The sequence below is a fragment of the Papaver somniferum genome, chromosome 7, assembly GCF_003573695.1.
Source record: "Papaver somniferum cultivar HN1 chromosome 7, ASM357369v1, whole genome shotgun sequence".
Classification (NCBI taxonomy): Eukaryota; Viridiplantae; Streptophyta; class Magnoliopsida; order Ranunculales; family Papaveraceae; genus Papaver; species Papaver somniferum.
In genome coordinates this window covers 27,152,413-27,172,271 of record NC_039364.1, presented here as the reverse complement: position 1 = coordinate 27,172,271, position 19,859 = coordinate 27,152,413, and positions in this window count along the sequence as shown.

The following is a 19,859-nucleotide window of genomic DNA, read 5'->3' as shown; positions in this document are numbered from 1 at the left end:
ACTTACTTTATATGAGTACATCAGTCTTGAACTTCAATCCAGAGGATTTCGATGTGTATTAACTTTACCAAAAGGTGAAGTGACGATAATATCGAGTCTTTATAAAGTTTATTCTTTCCATAAGGTCCAAGTCAATTAAAGTGAATACTGTTTTCAGTCAATCTTGAATCTTTCATAAGTTCAGTAGCTTTGGGTGGTATTAAGGCTTAAAGTGGCTCAAGTTCGAGGGAGAAATGCAAATAGTTAGTCATGGGATGTACCTGATGTTATCCGAGAAAGTTTTCTGTTAAAGTGATGGTGAAGGTTGTCCACTTGGAAGTTATCAGTTCCTTGTCGCCATGTGAAGCTTGCAACAATGGTAATGATGGTATGCTCAGCTGCAATGAAGTGACAGTAGAAAGCAATCAAGATGATCACTTCTCAATCCTCTTCCAATCCCTCCAGAAGTTTGTGATAGACGCATTTATGTCTCTATTTTCATCTCTATTGTGTATATTGTTAGTACCCATTTTTGTACTTATTTCGGTATTTTATCTCTTTGTAGGTGTTTTTGGAGAAATAAGCTTTTGCGGCGAAATTGGCTCGAAAAGTTGTTAAAGGCACCTGGGAGGACATTTGCTATTCGGACTCTCGCTTTGGATAAGGGGTAACCCATTTCTAGTCATGTGCTAAAGGGACACCGGAACTGGATAGGGGGACACCCTTCTTCTTCACGTTTAAAACGGTTTTTGGCGGGAAAAATGCATGCAGACGCTGTTGATTTTGGATTGAAGATTTGAACGAGTTTCAGGGTGATTCAACACTGGAAATCGATTGGGCTGGACTTGATAGAGCAAAACAGGTTTCATACATGCGTTTGGATCGATCGAATTGGGCTGGAATTGCCGGAAAAAGGAAACAAAGTAAAAAAGGAAACACGGTCCCTGTCGAGTTTGTTTTTGGACATTCAGAGAGATTAAAGGCAACTAAACTCTTTCCAAAGATACATATATATCTAAGGAAGAGTTTGAGATAAGTGGGAAAGCTCAGAAACGCGTAAAACAAATTTGGGAAGCGATTATTGCCGTGACTGCCAAGAAAGGAAAAAGGGAATTTTGATGCGATTTGGGAAAGATTCAATGACCCTTTTGTGTATAAATAGGATGCTTAGGTCCCCTAGAAGAAGAACGGAGAGTTTGGGGTCGAGAGGAGAGCTCAGGAGGCGAGAATCAGAGATTACAGGAGTCCCGTCTCTGCTGCTGCTACACGAAGATCCTGAAAAACACGAAGAACAGACTTCCATAGACAGTCGTTCTTCAACTGTGACAAGGAAAGACGCCTGTCAGTCTTAAAACAACAGCAACAGACACACTTATTTTCTATCGTGCTTCTCTGGACGCCTTCTGTGGGTCGCAGAATCACTGATTTTATTATTTTCACTCTTTTAATCAACTTTTTGAGCAACAAACATGTATTTTGAGCAAGTGATTAATATGAGGAGCTAAACCCCATTACTGGGATGACGGAGGAAGCCCTATTTCACACATGTGGTAATTCTAATAATTCTTTTATGACTATTTGCATTGATTTTTAATCGATTTATGATTTTTATTGAATGGGTGTGATTTCGTTTGATGGTGTATGCTTGGTCTATGTATTTTTGATACATCATGCTTTTGATTTACAGTCATTGCTTTTCAAAAATCTATTTTTGGCAAAGAACAAGAGTCCATATTTTTATTATTTGAACTATAATTGATTGGAATTATTATTTGAGTCGCATGAATGGAATTTGGTGGAATCCTGAGTCTCAGTCTCTCTCGACATTGTGACAAACCTTTTGTATATATATTTTCTATTTTTATTTGAAGTATAGAACCCAATCTTATCGAGTCCGATTTGAACGAATCTTATTACCACTTTTTCTACAACAATTAAAATCACATCAATTTTTGGCGCCACTTTCAAAACTACACCAATTTTTGGCGCCGCCGACGCGGATTTGCTTTTAGGGTTTTTAGACTTAGTTTTTTTTTTGTTTTTTTTTTAGGTTTTTTTTTTTGTTCTTTTTTACGTTTTTGGGCATTTGTCTTTTGTGTACAGGTTTTGGATCATAAAGCGAATTGAGCCAAGGAGTTTGGTGATTTCGTAAAGACTGGAACTTAAAGCATAAAGACTTGGAGCAAAAGATTAAAGCGAAAAGAACGGAAAAGAAGACAATTTCTTTTTAGATATTTTTTTTAGGGTTTGTTTATTTTTCTTTATTAAAAAAAAAAGAGAGAGAGAACTGTATTAGGGTTTGCTATTTTTGTAATTTTTTCTTTTCTTTTTGGACACTTGGACATTGGACTTTGGACATTATTATTTTTAAACCCTAAGGAAGGGTTGGTTTAAATACAAACTGTGTGCAGGTAAGGACGGTGATTACGATATCACCTCGGCCCCTCGGGTTCGTACATAACATAAGAGTTGTGGCCCGAGTCGACTTCAGCGGTTCTTCGCCCGTCTGGTACGAGAGGTAAGTTTTTCGAAACACCCGCGAATCCCCTGTCAGCGGGTTTACTGTATTCCTTAAGGTGAATATATGCTGAGGACTTGAATACGGTTTCTTTTAATTCCTAGTAAAGGGCAAGGACTGGCCATACAAGATAAGGGTTCGGATTTCATCACCGTTCTCTTCTTGCCCGCCTTAGGAACACGAAACCAAACGCGAACCTAAGCCTAAAATTTTGACTAGAACGAGACCTATAGGGTAACGAGCTTAATAGGAAAGTCGTTCGAAGAATATTGGTTACTCTTTTGAGCATACTTCGAAGTTCTTGATTGTTTCTGTGAGTTGAATGCGTGACTGCGCCGCCTTGTAACCGATGAGGCCTTGGGTATCAAAGCTCCACTGAGCTTCCCTCTCCTTGATTCAACTTACTTTGATTCGGATTGATTCCAGAGGGGTTTGCTCAGATTGTAACGAGTTCCTTTTCGAAAGAATAGAAGCTGGTCTAGTGACAATCTAAGTGGAGCCATCATGCTTTTTGTTTGCTAGAAATTTAGGTTTGTTTTGGTCGAGTCATCCTTGTTTGTGATTGTGTAGAATTCCCTTGCAATTAAGAATGTCGAACTGGTATGATAGAAGCCAATACAATGATTATCGACCTGAATTTGAATATGGACATCATCCTTTTTATGACCATGTTGGGAATAGTGGTTGGGAACGCCATCCTTTGGAAGGATATGGGTCATACCCTGGTGAGCCCAATTACTATCCACACATACATCAGTCTTACGAGCAAGAAGATTATAGTACTAGTTCTTCGTCTCTAGAGGATACAATCAAACTATTGAAAAGTAGTCCTTTTTATGATCCCTCTGTTCCTATTCCTCCTTTAGAAGAGTCCCTCAGGGAGTTAGCTGAGTCGACGCGTAAGTTAGCTGAGATGAATAGTGTAATTATAGACGAAAAAACTACAATAATGAGTGAACTTTCTATAGAGGAATACCTCAAGCTGATGGCTGAGACGAACGAAAGACTTGCTCGAAATAATCTTACTTTCCAATACAGTGATTCCAATAGTACCCTTGAAAATGAGGATAGTTATTTGCATAATCAAGATGACGAGGATAAAATTGGTAACACTACTTGTTTAGATGAGGTTCAACCATTTTCATGCTATTATGATGATTATGACGAGGATAGTGTTGATGAAGAATTTGAAATATGTAGGCATAGTGATCAGGAATTTGTTACTCCAAATGAACTTTATGATGATATTGTTATTTCTGGTTCATATCCCGATAATTTTAATAATTATTCACCTATTCAAAAGGACGAGGATTTGACTAGAGATACCCTCGTTTTAGACGATGTAGTATTTCCTGTTTACAAAGCCGATAATGATTTAGAGGAACGAGTTTATTCTGAGAATAATGTTTTAGAGTCTAGCGATTTAGAAACATTAGTCTTAGACAAAGAAAGTGAACTCGTAGAGATGAGTGAGGATGAACCATACTTAGAAGAATCAATTGACCATTTTCAGGAATCTAATGACCTTGAAATTAGGGAAGTTGTGACTAGTCTTTCTAGAGACACTGAAAACTCTAAGTTTGGGGGTGATTATCATTCTCCATGTGCTTTAACTAGTAGAAAGGTCCCTCACTTGGGACTTGACATATGTGCCTCAACCATTTTACAAGATTATCTTCACACACGTTTTCCTGAACCTAGTGATGTCCATAAGGAAGTTCAGTTGTTAGAAACCCATCCTCTGGTTGATGAGGTTAGACCAGGCTATGATACCAAGATCGACTTTGTTTTCCCACCAAATATTTTTCAACCAATTGTGGGAACGTATAAATTTCAGATGTGTCAATTATTTAGTTTTGAGACTAAACCTAATTACTTTAAGAGATTAGGGTCGATACATTTGCTTAAGATAGACCACCATTCTCATTGTGGTCAGTTGTGTGAGTCAAAACTGATTGACTTTAAGGATCCACAATTATTCAGGTTATTATTATGTGCTTTTAAGTTTTTACTTGAGTTTCTTAAGACTCTAATACCTGAACCGGATCTTAGCTTTGAGGAATTCCAACCCATGAAAATATTTTATTTGGACCCAGTTAATAGAACCCGAACCTGAACCACAACTAGATGTAGTTGTCTTAAACAGGAAACTAGACAAGGGTGCACTTTATTTGTTAATTTTCTTGGCAGGTTGCAGATTCCTTTTATTTGTGATAGCTCTATTTGGTTTTGATGACCCACAGAAATTTCGGCTATTACTTTATTCTATGAGGTGACTAATCCTTTCTTAGTCTGGCTGAAAACTTTAAACTTAGCACTTCTTGGGAGGTAACCCAACATTCATGCGACACGGTAATATCTTTCCTTATCTATTTTGCTTCAAATGGTAACAGTTTCTCTTTGTTCATGCTTTTAATTTTATCTTTAGAACATTGAGGACAATGTTAGATTTAAGTTTGGGGGTATGGGAGAAACTTTTTAGTTGCAATATGAATAAATAAACTCCAGAGCTTAGAAATTTATGCCTATTTAGGATTGCACTAACTAATCTAAGTGGATGGAAGCATTTTGATTGTAGGAGTTGAGGAACCAATCTGATTAGATGGCAACATCTAGAAGAGTCTATTCATAAAATCACAGAGCTCAGGTGTTAGAAATAACATGATAGTTTCACCATATCTCGTTGAGTCCTTTTTACTTCTATTTTTTTTTTTAAACTATGTTTCTCTAAGTGATAGGTGGGGCCCACGATTCAAGTTGTTACCAATGCTAGGGTGAAATAGAGTGATTGAGATACCATGAAAAAAAAAGTTGAAAAAGAAAAAGAGAAAAAAAAAAGAGAGATGAAAAAAAAAGGTAGTTACCAAAAAGTTGAAAAAAAAATAAAAAAATTGAGACCAGACCATTTGACCAAAAGGAACAAATTCAATAAAGTCGACCACTGGTACCCTTGTATATGCCAGTTGTGTTGACCTAGAGTTAGGTTATCGACCACTGGTTCCCTTGTATATGCCAGTGTGTTGATATTAGTCATACTAATATCTCAATCCATTAGGATAGGTTCATTTTGGCGGAGGCCTTCAGACAGATATGGGAAACGCCGTTCACTTAGTAAACATCAAAACCATCTATGTTTTTCTATATCCATCTATCCATGTGATTAGTTTTGACTCCGGATATTGATGTCCATAGTGCAACTATTTGAGTAGAGCTCTGTCAGTTTATATGAATTTTAGTATGCTTGAGTGCAAACTCGTGTACAACAATTGGAATTTCGCATCAGGGTACTTCCTCTTGTAGTCAATAAGTATGCCAACCAAGGAGATTCTTTAGTGCCTTCCAAGGTTCTGCGTAGATAGATAAGGTCTGGAGTAAAGGTTTTGTGGGTATATCTCTTGTAAGCCTTCCGGAGACAACACTCCGCCACTAGGGACACTTAGGGGTTTAAAGGCTTATTGCATACGCTAAATGCAATCGACGATGCCTGCGACAGTGAGTTAGGATTTTATTTTGTAGTTTTGATTTGCTCGGGACTAGAAAATAATAAGTTTGGGGGTATTTGATACACGCATTTATGTGTATATTTTCATCTCTATTGTGTATATTGTTAGTACCCATTTTTGTACTTATTTCGGTATTTTATCTCTTTGTAGGTGTTTTTGGAGAAATAAGCTTTTGCGGCGAAATTGGCTCGAAAAGTTGTTAAAGGCACCTGGGAGGACATTTGCTATTCAGACTCTCGCTTTGGATAAGGGGTAACCCATTTCTAGGCATGTGCTAAAGGGACACCAGAACTGGATAGGGGGACACCCTTCTTCTTCACGTTTAAAACGGTTTTTGGCGGGAAAAATGCATGCAGACGTTGTTGATTTTGGATTGAAGATTTGAACGAGTTTCAGGGTGATTCAACACTGGAAATCGATTGGGCTGGACTTGATAGAGCAAAACAGGTTTAATACATGCGTTTGGATCGATCGAATTGGGCTGGAATTGCCGGAAAAAGGAAACAGAGTAAAAAAGGAAACACGGTCCCTGTCGAGTTTGTTTTTGGACATTCAGAGAGATTAAAGGCAAGTAAACTCTTTCCAAAGATACATATATATCTAAGGAAGAGTTTGAGATAAGTGGGAAAGCTCAGAAACGCGTAAAACAAATTTGGGAAGCGATTATTGCCGTGACTGCCAAGAAAGGAAAAAGGGAATTTTGATGCGATTTGGGAAAGATTCAATGACCCTTTTGTGTATAAATAGGATGCTTAGGTCCCCTAGAAGAAGAACGAAGAGTTTGGGGTCGAGAGGAGAGCTCAGGAGGCGAGAATCAGAGATTACAGGAGGCCCGTCTCTGCTGTTGCTGCTGCTACACGAAGATCCTGAAGAACACGAAGAACAGACTTCCATAGACAGTCGTTCTTCAACTGTGACAAGGACAGACGTCTGTCAGTCTTAAAACAACAGCAACAGACGCACTTATTTTCTGTCGTTCTTCTCTGGACGCCTTCTGTGGGTCGCAGAATCACTGATTTTATTATTTTCACTCTTTTAATCAACTTTTTGAGCAACAAACATGTATTTTGAGCAAGTGATTAATATGAGGAGCTAAACCCCATTACTGGGATGACGGAGGAATCCCTATTTCACGCATGTGGTAATTCTAATAATTCTTTTATGACTATTTGCATTGATTTTTAATCGATTTATGATTTTTATTGAATTGGTGTGATTTCGTTTGATGGTATATGCTTGGTCTATGTATTTTTGATACATTATGATTTTGATTTACAGTCATTGCTTTTCAAAAATCTATTTTTGGCAAAGAACAAGAGTCCATATTTTTATTATTTGAACTATAATTGATTGGAATTATTATTTGAGTCGCATGAATGGAATTTGGTGGAATCCTGAGTCTCAGTCTCTCTCGACATTGTGACAAACCTTTTTTATATATATTTTCTATTTTTATTTTAAGTCTAGAACCCAATCTTATCGAGTCCGAGTTGAACGAATCTTATTACCACTTTTTCTACAACAATTAAAATCACATCAGTTTGTCGTCAGATGCAACATCACAACAATGGAAGTACATAAGTCATCATCAAAGGTTATTTTACTGAATGGTACCAAGCTCTTGTTCAACAGCAGAAAGATGGTACAATTATCGGCTCAGAAATCAAGAAATAAAGCTAACAAAAGTTATACTGGGATCAGTCCCAGATATAAGTTGTGATGGTTAAACATCTTCCGAATACTTAAACGAGTATCACCTTCTAAGTTTGAAGATTCACGAAGTCAGTGGGTAGTTGGACCATATCTTCTTCTTTTTTCTTTAAGTTTGATGGTAATCAAATTCTATGTTTCACACCTCTGACATCTGTAAGTGATTCTATGTTTCTCATCTCCGAGACTTCATCATCTGTGAGTATGGTTTCTCTTTAGCCTTGTGTGTTTTCTTTCCCTGTGTGTTTCTACTTGTGAATTTGGTAATGCAAGCATGTTTCGTTTACAGATAAGCTTTATAAGGTCGGTACGATGCATGTTTGGGTCTCATTAATGATGTAACTCTAATATATAGTTGTATTGTAGAGTCTAGTGGGAGTCAAGTTCCTGTTTTTTGTTGCAATATATAGTTCAGTGGTAGCGTGCATGTATTATGTTTGCTGCATAATTGTGTTTGTGCAGGTGCGGATCTCTTTTGAGATCATAAAGTTAAATCCTCAAGTAGTGTTTCAGTTTAGGCATAAAGCGAAGCTTATTTCAGACCTTAGAGGCATGAAGGATCTTGTTGAGATCATAAAGTGTCCTTGTCAATGAGCATAAAGTGCAGCTCATTGTGTAACCTTAAGTTTATAGACATCCTGGAACTATGTATGCCCGTGAAGTTTAGCTTAAGGATAATGACCCGTCTATTGTGGTGATTGTAGAAATGGCCAATAATCTTCTAAATGATGTTTGTGTCTCTATGGTCCAACAATAGCGTTCCATTTGATCTAAGCTTCAGTTATACATGATATTTTGCAAATTGATTAAGATTTTCTGTTTTCCAAAATGGACCTACAGTCGTTTTTGTTACTGATCCGGGAGGTCTTTTGCTAAATGTTTTTCAAAAGAAATAAAAATGATTTGTTTCTTAACCAAGTGGGAGAATGTTAGGCTTTATTTTTATGGTTTAGCATCAAATCATGTTTAGTTTAATTAAATCGGATTAGCCTAATCTTAATCAAGTGTGTGTGTTAAGTTTAAATCATGTACCAAAGGCAAAACTTTCTGTTTTGTGGGTTGTGCACATAAGGCCAAGTACATCAAGTTAATCCATAAAGTGGGAATATTAGTTATTATATTCATTTAAGGAATGTGTCTCCACCTCATGATGGATGAGTGTGTGACACATGTCTAAGTGAGTTGGAGGTGGACTCTCTTCAAGCTTTATTTAAAATTTATTTCTGCCATTAAAAAGATAAGGGTGATACAAGTGGATGAAGAACTTCCAAGTAAAAGAGCTTAGCTTAGAGTGTTATGTTATAAGTAATTATCTACAAAAACAACTTCCAAGTAAGATGATCATAACCCAGTCTAAAGTATTATCTTGTTATACTTGTCTGCCGTTGTTAATGGAACTAAGGTATCTTTTGTTAACTACTGTCTAGTTACCAATAAGGTAAAAGTCAGGTATATCTTAACTCTCCTATTACTTATTTACCATGTATTGATTGTATTACCTGATCTTGTGTAGCAGCATGTATAAGCATGAAGTGGTTGTATGTAAACATGATGAGGTTAAGCATAAAGCATGATTTATTCCTGTCGATATTCATGTTAATGTTTCTAGATGTAGAACATGTAATCCTATGAATAAAGTAAGTTGTAGCTATCATCCTAAAGTGTGATCTGTAATCATAATTATGTAAATCATGTTAAAGATAATAAAGTACATCTTAAGCATGATTAGTGGCTGATATGCTAACACTCAGAATTTGCCAAGCTTGTCAAATGAGTTTGACCTAGATTTTTGTTTTGATTCCTCTAAAGGTTTAGCCTTGATCTTCCATGATCACTCACGGAATAATTATTATGAGTAGGGTTTAAATAATATGTGATTTGATATAGAAGAAAAATAAATCCTAATTAATATTTTACAGTTATGGTAACAATAAAAAAATGATTATGGTGGGCTTGGTTGCACAATTCACAATTCCGAGGGGGATTAAAAATTCCGGGATTCATGCAAATCCCTCGTGAGTTTGGTAACTCAATTAAAATACCTACTATTCATAGAATTTCCTTTTTCTAAATTTGTGTACTGTTTGGCATTACCCTCATTATATATATATATATATATATATATATATATATGGAATTTTAAGATTAAAAAAGTGGGTTTAAAAATTCCTTGACAAGTTTCCCAACAAATCTTGGAAGGGAGGGGTCAGACTCCATACAAAGGATTTGCTGGAGAAGCAATTCTCGTAGTTTTCTTAGATATAAAAATTTATTTCTTTGATAGAGCTAGACTTGAAATGAGGTTCATAGCTTCAAGTTGTATATTATTGTTAGCTCAAGTACATTCTATTAAAAGAATTACTACCAAAGATAACTTCAAAGTACCAAGAATATATGTTGGTGGTGGATTTTTGATAAAGGCTAAAATCGTAAAGTCATAACCTTGCATATTCCTGATCCAGTAATCAGACAAGTATTGAGACCACGTCATATTTCATCAATACTGAACAATTTTAGTAATCACTTTTATGTAGAATTGAACGATTGGAGGCTCCTAGACAACTTGCCTGCTAGTATAGAGCGATAACGTCTTCAGGATGTAACAATGTTTTCCCTGACTATATAAAAGACATATGTGTAGAATCTTAACGATTGGACGGCTCCTAGATAGCTTGCCTGCTAGTATAGAGCGATAACGTCTTCAGGATGTAACAATGTTTTCCCCGACTATACAAAATAAATATGACACTTCAATTAGATCATATCGCCCAATTCTCGAATAATTGTAATGCTCCTAGACAACGTGCTAGTATAGAGCCATCAATTAATTAATACTAGTCGCTAGATTCATCAATTGAATTCCTAGAAAGCATTCTACGTTCTTTATAATATTTCGATTACTCCAATTCATGGCTTTTCCCGGCATAATTCCATGAGTTAGTAATAAATATTCAACGTACGGGCATCTGAGCCACCACCGAGTAAGCCCCGAGAAAATGGCGCAAGTGTACTTAGCAATAATGCACGAACGAGCACCGGAATGCATGAACGAGCATTCAAAAACACGAACGAACGAGGAAACCTGTGCAAAAAAAATTAAGGAAGAAAAATAATAACAATAAAATATTAAAAAGGGCGCCTAGGGGTCCGGGCCCACTGGCCGGCCGGTCATGCCGCCATGGCCGGTCCCACGCCTCTTACTTTGTTTTATTTTATTTCATTATTTTTCCCTGATCTCATGAAAACTCCTTCATTTGAGCAAAACTCCCCAGTTTCATAATATTTCCTTCACATGATGAAAATAATATAAAACAGGGAAGGGTGTCAAGGGACCGGGTCTACTAGCCGGTCGGCCATGCCCTACCCGTGGCCGGTCCCACACCTTATAATCCCTAATTTTATTATTATTATTTCCTTCATCTCATGAAACTCCTCTGTTTGAGGAAAACCCTGATTTCTCCATATTTTCTCAAATATCGCTCAAACGCACACCCGAAAATACGAAAATTCTCAGGACTGAGACACGAACACTATGGTGACACGGGCATGTTACCTTGACTGACCAGGGTCGGCCCTTTGGCTTGCAAGAAGCCGGTCCAACACGTCTTCATGATTTGACATAATTTGTTCATATTGGGTTCAAACTATTTCCAAATCACTTGGAATTTCATCAAACGACCGTCAGTTGGTCCCTTGACCACCAGGGACGCTTCCATGACTTTTTGGTCGGTCCCTCACTTCTCCATAATTAGATTTATTACCCAATGCTCAGACGAGCACGATTTTCAGTAAATGATTAAACGAACATTTGATCATCCTTTCACCAACTGGTCTTCAAAGGACTTTGGTATTTGCTCATTCGAGCATTTGGGAATTACATGGTCAACCCGTCATCCCATGTAGTCGGTCCCTCTCTCACTCAATGGTTGATTTTCAATAAATCATCAATTGATCAACAATTGATCAAAATTAGGGTTTCGAATCCAATGCTCTGCAAAGTGTAATTGTGAGGAGGTTCAAACACTAATAATTTTATGTTGATCCCGCAATCAACATTTTAATTGATTATACTCGGTCCAGTTGCCAATATCTTAAATTAATATTTTATTTGGTCCAGCTACCAATAATTCATCGAACGAGCAATATTTGCTTAAACTAGGAATATTGATTCAATTATCAATATTTGCTCACACGAGCAATATTTTCTCAGGAATATTGGTTCAACTATCGATATTCAACAATTTATCAAATTATGAGCAACATTTCTCATACGAGCAATATTTGCTCACTTTAACTATTAACATTCATTCAACAATTATACATCTGTCTCAATATATATGTTCAATTCATGAATCCTAGAGCATTCATAAATCATGCTCGACTCAGCAATACAAGGACTCATCTTCCAATCAAGTCAACAACTGACTAATTAAATACACGTCTGCCTTGCAGACTCCACAATCACGAGACATCAATCATGTCACATGGGGGATATTAACTAGGGTTTTGGTCTGGCGGCCTACGACACGTGTGTTCATCCACGATGAGAATGTGACTAAATTGTGCAAGAGGTTAGAGGAGTTAACAAAGTAGTGGGTGTACAATCAACCAAGTCTCCGCACGATCAGTAACTGGTTTTAACACAATTTTCCACTTTCCCACTCTTTCACTCCAGCAACTGTCACACTTACTGGGACCAATGTGTCTACTATTTTTGTAATATAAATAAGTCTATGAATCCATGATTGAAAGGACAAGAACGCTCGTCTAAACAAAGAATTCTCATCACACAGGAATTCTCATCGTCTGAGAAATCACTCTCAAAATTCAATCAATCAGAACTTATTCACGCATAATACACAACACGTCCGCAATCCTCGATCATCATTGATATCAGACATTTCTCAGCTTCCCTCCTACAGATCGACCAATCCCCTCTTGTGACCGAATTGTCTCTGGAACGACCATTGTCTTGGTTTAAGCCAGAGTCCTACAGATTGATCTCTCAAACTCAAAGAACTCCCGTGCAGTGCATCTGTTTGCAAACGGTTAAAACAATTTGCTCGGTCGAGAGTCTCCTCCGTACGGTCGTCTCTCCACCTTCCTAAAAAACCAGCAAATCGTTTTCTCCCATCAACAATATTCAACGTGTACAAAGAGGCAGTTGTCTAGAAGAAGATATAAAATCTTGAAGCTCAAGCTAGATAAATTCTTATAAAAACTTAAAACTTTCCATACAAAAGGATTAGTAAAGAAAAAACAATTCTTAAGCGTGTGCAAAGTTTTCTTTGAAAATTAAAGAAGATTGAATGAGTCCAAAGCCAATAGTTTATTGGATTGACATGTTTATCTTTTAAGTCCATGAATTCAGGTGACGACTTCGTGAACCCATAAGAGAAAAATAGAATTTTGAATATTTATAGATTCGAGAACTCAAACGCAAATGAAGTTATAGGAAACATGCAAGCCTTTAGGTTCGCGAACTCAAAAGGTTAGGTTCGCGAACTCAAATGCTCAAAAAGTTGCAAGAGAATTTTTCTTTCACTAGGTTCGTGAACTCACCCTTTTAGGTTCACAAACTCAAATCGCTTAATCCTCAGGAGAAATTTTCTTCATTAGGTGCGCAAGCTCAAATGTCAAAAAAGTCTTAAAAGAAATTTCTACCATAGGTTCGTGAACTTACCTATTTAGGTTTGCGAACAGAATTGACTTATTGACTTTAGTTTTTGAGTTCTACAAGCAATGGTTTTTAAAAACTCAAACTTCTAAGTTTGTAAACTCAAGTGAGTGAAAATTGTTAGTAGTAAACTACCAAAAATAAAACTCTACAAACTCAAGAACAAATTTGGAAGTCTTGATATTTATATTAAAAAATTTGTGCTTCCTCTCAAGCTTAGTTTCGAGTTCTCGAAAAAAAAGAGCTTGGGAAGTTGAAACTCTAGACTTAACAAAAGCAAATCCGTGATATGATTTTCTTTGAATGATCATTTATTAAAGTCCTCAACTTTTGATACGGTAAATATATATATATAGAAAGGAAAGACCACTCTTTTTTTTCTTACCTCGATGAAGTTTCTTGAAATTCAAGTCTTCATATGATTTTTACTTTTTTATTCTTCTGGAGTAATTTGGAAAATCCTAAGACTCTATTACCTATTCTATTCCAAATTGAAGATGACTTTAGTAGGCTAAATTAAAAAATAGTTTGTCATCTAAACTTGACAACATACTCGACATACCAAGGAATGTGGGTTCAAACGAGAATTCACTCTGACACACCTTCTTGAACGAGATTGTAAATAAATGTTAATATTTACGATTGAGTCGATGATTTCGGATATTGTTCTATTACCTATTATCGGGCATACTTTTTTTTTATTTGCATATAAAAATAATTCGAGGTAACCATATTACAAATTATAAATTCTTCTTTACACAATAAAATTATTTTAATTAACATTTCCATAAAATCTAAAGTGATTTAGGATTTGCGAGACCCCGAATTTATTTGTATATACGAATTGCGCCACTTTTAAATTGTTGAAGAAGAATGTTATTTAAAAAACAAAAAGTTTACACATGCGAAATTATAGCATGATTTACTCTCTTGCATTTGATTATTTGCATATGAATAGTTTTTTAGCATATAGATTTTTTAGTATCTGAATATATTTACTCTTCGCAGTACTACTAATTTAATTGTCGAATTATGTCTCGCATGTGAAAAATACAATGTATCATCATACGAGCTTTTGTTTTTGTTGATAAATATCTTTATAATTTTTCTAGTGCAATATGATTCCTTTGGATGTTGTTCTGAATCTAATAAGGAAGATGAATCCCAGAATTTTCTTCCACGAGATTGTGAATGGTACCTACAATTCTCCATTCTTTGTTACACGGTTCCGGGAAGCTCTATTTCACTTTTCTTCTATGTTTGATGCGCTTGAAACAATTGTTCCCCATGAAAATCCTGAAAGGATAATCATTGGGAGAAAATTTCTTGGAAATAAGGCTTTCAACATCATAGCATGCGAGGGATCAGAGAGGGTTGAGAGGCCAGAAGCTTTTAAGCAATGGCAGTCGAGGAATATAAAGGTTGGATTCATGAAACTTCCACTGAACACATATATCATGAAGAAGGCGAAAGACCAAGCAAGATTATACCACCATAAGGATTTTGTTATAGATGAAGATAGCCGGTGGTTGCTGCTAGGATGGAAGGGAAGAATCATCTTTGCCATATCTTCTTGGAGGCCATTGTAAGACTTTTTAGTTTTCTAACTCACATCCTCTGGTAATTCTGTAACTACGGGTCTATTTACACTGCCGAAACCACCATTCTAAGAGTTGTTGTCCATTTGAGTGCTGCAAAGAATGCATAGTAAAATCATACGAGCAGTATATAAAAAATAATGCAATAAAAATTGCACTCTTCCGGTCAGTACTCATCACCGTGACCACTGTATCTCGCGATGATGTATTAGGAGTTAGTCTTTGCACGATAAATAGACGTCTTTTCTCTAGGTCATAAGTTCGCCAGGAACGTTTTTAGCATCTACAGAGCCTATGTAACCAGCAGTGTCCCCGTGGACATATGCTAAGGATCACGACATCAGATCCAACTGCGCCTCGCGAAGACATGCCGAAATCATGGATTCTCTGGATTATAAGTTTTCCGGGAACGTTTTTATGCTTTACAAAACCTAAGTGATCAACAGTGTCCGCCGGAGACATATTCCAATAATCACGCCATCACGGACAGCAGTGTCCGCCGGGGACGTATGCTAGACATCTTGAATATTAGTGCCCCGGGGACCAAGGGCTGAGCCTCTCCCGCGATAGTTGAGTTATATCCTATGGGGCTGAGCTTGCCTTTTGGCCATTAGGATCAAACTTGTCTCCATGACTTATTTTCACGCCCAATTCCCTCTCATTTTAGTTTTTCCGAACTTTAAAGAAGCTTAGAATGATGACTCTCCCTCTATCTGTAAACTTACCATTTTATCCCTGGTCTTTAAATGATCCTCCGACTTACACCTTCCATGAGCGAAGGGGTCATAAGACTTCAAGGTAGTCTTACCGTTGCTACGATACCAGCACTCATGAAGGGCATGCCAGTACTGCATCACCCCCTGAACCCGAGTCTTGTTCGTAGGATCATCCCTAGTAAATAAAACATCATAGTAGAAGGGATCCTTCCTCTTTAGGCATGCATGTGGTTAACTTTCCAACACTTATCAGCAAGTTGTTCTCATCATAAGGGAAGCTTCGGATTAAAGACTCGGTGAGGATGTTAGGACCATCAACAAAGGATATCTCGAACCTCTGCAAACGAAAATGCTTGGAGATCTCAGTAAGGGACCATCTATAGTAGCTATCCTTGTCTTGAAGCTGTATCCTTTTCAAATCATAGTGAGGTGGAGGTGGGGGAAGGTATTCAACAACAACCTCCTCAGTATCAGGTTCCTCAGCAACCTCAGGTATCTTCGTGTCCTCAGTAGTCTCAGGAGGCGGAGAAGGCGTAGCATCAGGATGATCCATACGCGGAGGTGGCTTAGCAGCAGATCTAGATCGGGAATCTTTGCGCCTAGGCTTCTTTGTAAGCCTCATAATTCTTAACATCAGCAGGAAGAGCAGTCCATCATCAGTGGCGGAGAAAAATTGCAGTTAACTCAATTGAAGCAAAAATAAGCGTACTTTGGGCATGAGTTTCACTAAACACTTCCCTTGTCTAAATTTCACCATGTACACTATCATTACAAAAAAGAATTCCTAAGTCCCTGTCTACATTCGTGATTTAGTTCAGCAGATCAAAAACCTTCAAACCAAGTTGCCCATTATTAATTTTCATCTCGTTAAACGAGAAATCTACTCTTATGCCCTACAAATTCTCTTAGCTCGCCATCACCAATTCCAGTAGTAAAACATGTATTCTCCATCTTCACCTTGTATCTATCACAGGTTCGCACAACCCAAATGCAATAACCAACCTTGATAATGACACCATGCTCCACAACACGTCAGCACAGTTAGCCAACTCGCACTTAGCCAATTTCTTCACTTCTTGGCCAAAACTCTATTCAGCCCATACTAAATAAAAGGTTCCATTCAAAATCTTTCCAAGCCAACAAACCAGCACACACACTCCGCTTGATGCATAAAAAAGTAAGCAAAAAAAAGGGGACAAATGCACCAACAGAACTTAGTTTTAATCTTAGACAAAGCCTTATTATTACTGCACACTTTGGGTTTCAAAACTCTTCTTGTCCCGGATTTCCCAATCCCTTCACAAGATCAGGCTTATATAGCCTTACAAAAACTATATACAAGTAACTGTCATTTAATTTACACAAGGAAGTTAGCCAGCCGTACCAACTTGCCTAACTCCTTTCCTAAAGACAACCAAACAGTTCCTAGCCTTAGAAATGCATAAAGCAAACATTCCTTTCATGAAACCAACTCATAACCGTCAAGGCCATGTGCCCGACGCATGTCATCCAGCCTTGTTGCACAATGATTGCATTCACCAGCCAAAGTACCGCAATCATTGCTGAGCATCATTCTCCAAGTGATGCAAGTGTGCTAACAAGTCTTGCTTGCATGCCTGCACGCCACATGGACACAATTTATATGCCAAACTCATTTGGCATCTTATGATGCTAATCTCGCATCATTGACCATGTCCAAACCTTGTTTGGTACATGCCTTTGCCTAGATGCAACTATGAATGCCCCACCGCATTTCTGGCATATATCATGTTGCCAATAATGCACAACTGTTTGCGCACTATTTCTAGGCCACTTGACCTACCGGTCATATTACCGCCACTATGTTGTTTGATGAGTCTATTTTGTAGTTGTTTTTGGATACGTGAATTTAGTGCTCAACATTTATGATATCAATAGATGGTACTGGCTATTTGAATTTGAAGAATTTTTTCACCAAGGAATCTGAACCACGTAGGTGGACAAAATCTTTAACCCTAGAACTAAAAAGAAATCTGTTTTGAGGCATACTTAATTTTTTGAGGCATACTAGATAATGCCAAAATAGGGTCACTAAATAAAAAACAACATTACCCCTTATCCACCCTTTTTGATAATGACATAACTACCCTTACATAATTAGTGTTAATGATTATGATTAGATTTGATTAATTAGGAATTTTAAGGATTGATTAAAAATTAAATTATTAGTGGTAAATTAGTAGAGGAATCAAATTTATGTGAGAGAGTTGAGATTTTTGAGAGGAAGAAGAAGAAGAAGTGAAACAAAACTTGGGTTTTGAGATTTTAGAGATTAGAAGTGGTCAAAATGTGTGATTCAAATCAGAGGTAGACTTCTATACGAGGTTTAATGTCCTTTTTATAAGTTGAATCTATCAAAAAATTGAATTTTTAAAACCCAGATCTACTGACCAGATGAACGGTTCGGCTGATAACTTGTCAATCGAACCTCTGTTTTTTGAAAATATACCTAGGTTCAGCTAATAACTTGTTAGCCAAACCTAGGTAAATTTTTAAAAAGCAGAGGTTCGGCTGAAAAGTTATCAGCCGAACTTCACTCTGTAACTAAAGAATTTAGGTTCGACTTATTCGAACAAAATATAGCAAAGTCGCATCCGCCGGACATAGTGTTTCTGTAAATCATATACTAGGTTCGGCTCAAAATTGGTATTCCAAGATCATCCGAACTGATCTTCTGAAAATTTAAAATAAAGAACAAGGATAGGTTCATGTAGATGGTGGATTTTCGACAAAGGCTAAAATCGTAAACCCATAATTATACGAACTCCTGATCCAGCAATCAGATGTGAGTATTGAGACATGGGTCACTCATCGAATCCTCTGACTGAGAATACTTTCTCTCAGAGTACATGCAGATATGTAGTCTCTCGGCTGGACAACGACATATTTCATGAATACATAACACTTCAGTAATTATTTCTATATAGAATCACGAGATTGACGGCTCCTAGACAGCTTGCTCTGCTAGTATAGAGCGATAACGTCTTCAGGATACAAACAACAAGTTTCCCTGACTATATAAAGGATATGAAGCTCCAGCAAGCTCATGTCAGGATAACTAATGCTCCTAGACAGCTTGCTCTGCTAGTATAGAGCCATAAGTTAATTATTCCAAAATTCTTGGATTCATCCACTGAATATTCAAATATTTTCGCAGTATTTCGTTACTTAAATCTATGGTTATTCCCAGCAGAATTCCATGGGTTAGTAATAAATATTCAACGCACGGGCATCTGAGCTACCTCTGAGTAAGCCCCGACTCAAAAGGTGCAAGTGTACTCAACGATGATACACTAACAATCACCGCACGAATGAGTATTTCAAAATACGACGAAACGATGAATCTATGCAAATAGGAAAGAAAATAATAAATAATTAAAATATTGACCAAGGCTCCAAGGGATTGGGCTCATCGATCGGCAGGCCGTGCCGTGGCCAATCCCACACCAGTTTTATATTTTATCATATTTTTTGTTATTTTCCTTGATCTTATGAAAATCCTTTCATTTGAACAAATATCCTTCGTTTTGAGGAAACTCCTCAGTTTCATGGTGTTTCCTTCACACCAAGGAAATAATATAAAATTGGGAAAAACAATGTGGGGCCGTGAGTATTGGCCAACCGGCCATGCCTTGATCCCGGCCGGCCCCACACCTCATGGTTCCTCATTATTTTATTATTATTTCCCTAATCTCATGAAAACTCCTTAATCTCATGGTATTTTCACAAAACCATGAAAATATAATATAAAATTAGGGAAACTCGTGGGACCGGGCCCCAGCCGGCCGGACATGCCTCAATCGGTCCCACACGCCCCTTATTTTATTATTATTATTTTAAGGTTTCCTTGATCCCATGAAATTCCTTGATTTCATGGTATTTCTTTCAAATTATGAAAATTCCTTCAAATCATGGAAAATAATACACGAAAATTACATAAAATTAGGGAAACTTGTGGGACCGGGCCCAAGCCGGTCGGCCCCACACGCCCTTATTTTATTATTTTAATATTATTTGCTTCCTTAATCCCATGGAAATTCTTTCACTTTAAGGAAACTCCTTAATTTTAACAAAATTCCTTGATTTCATGATATTTTCATAAAATCATGAAAAATATTA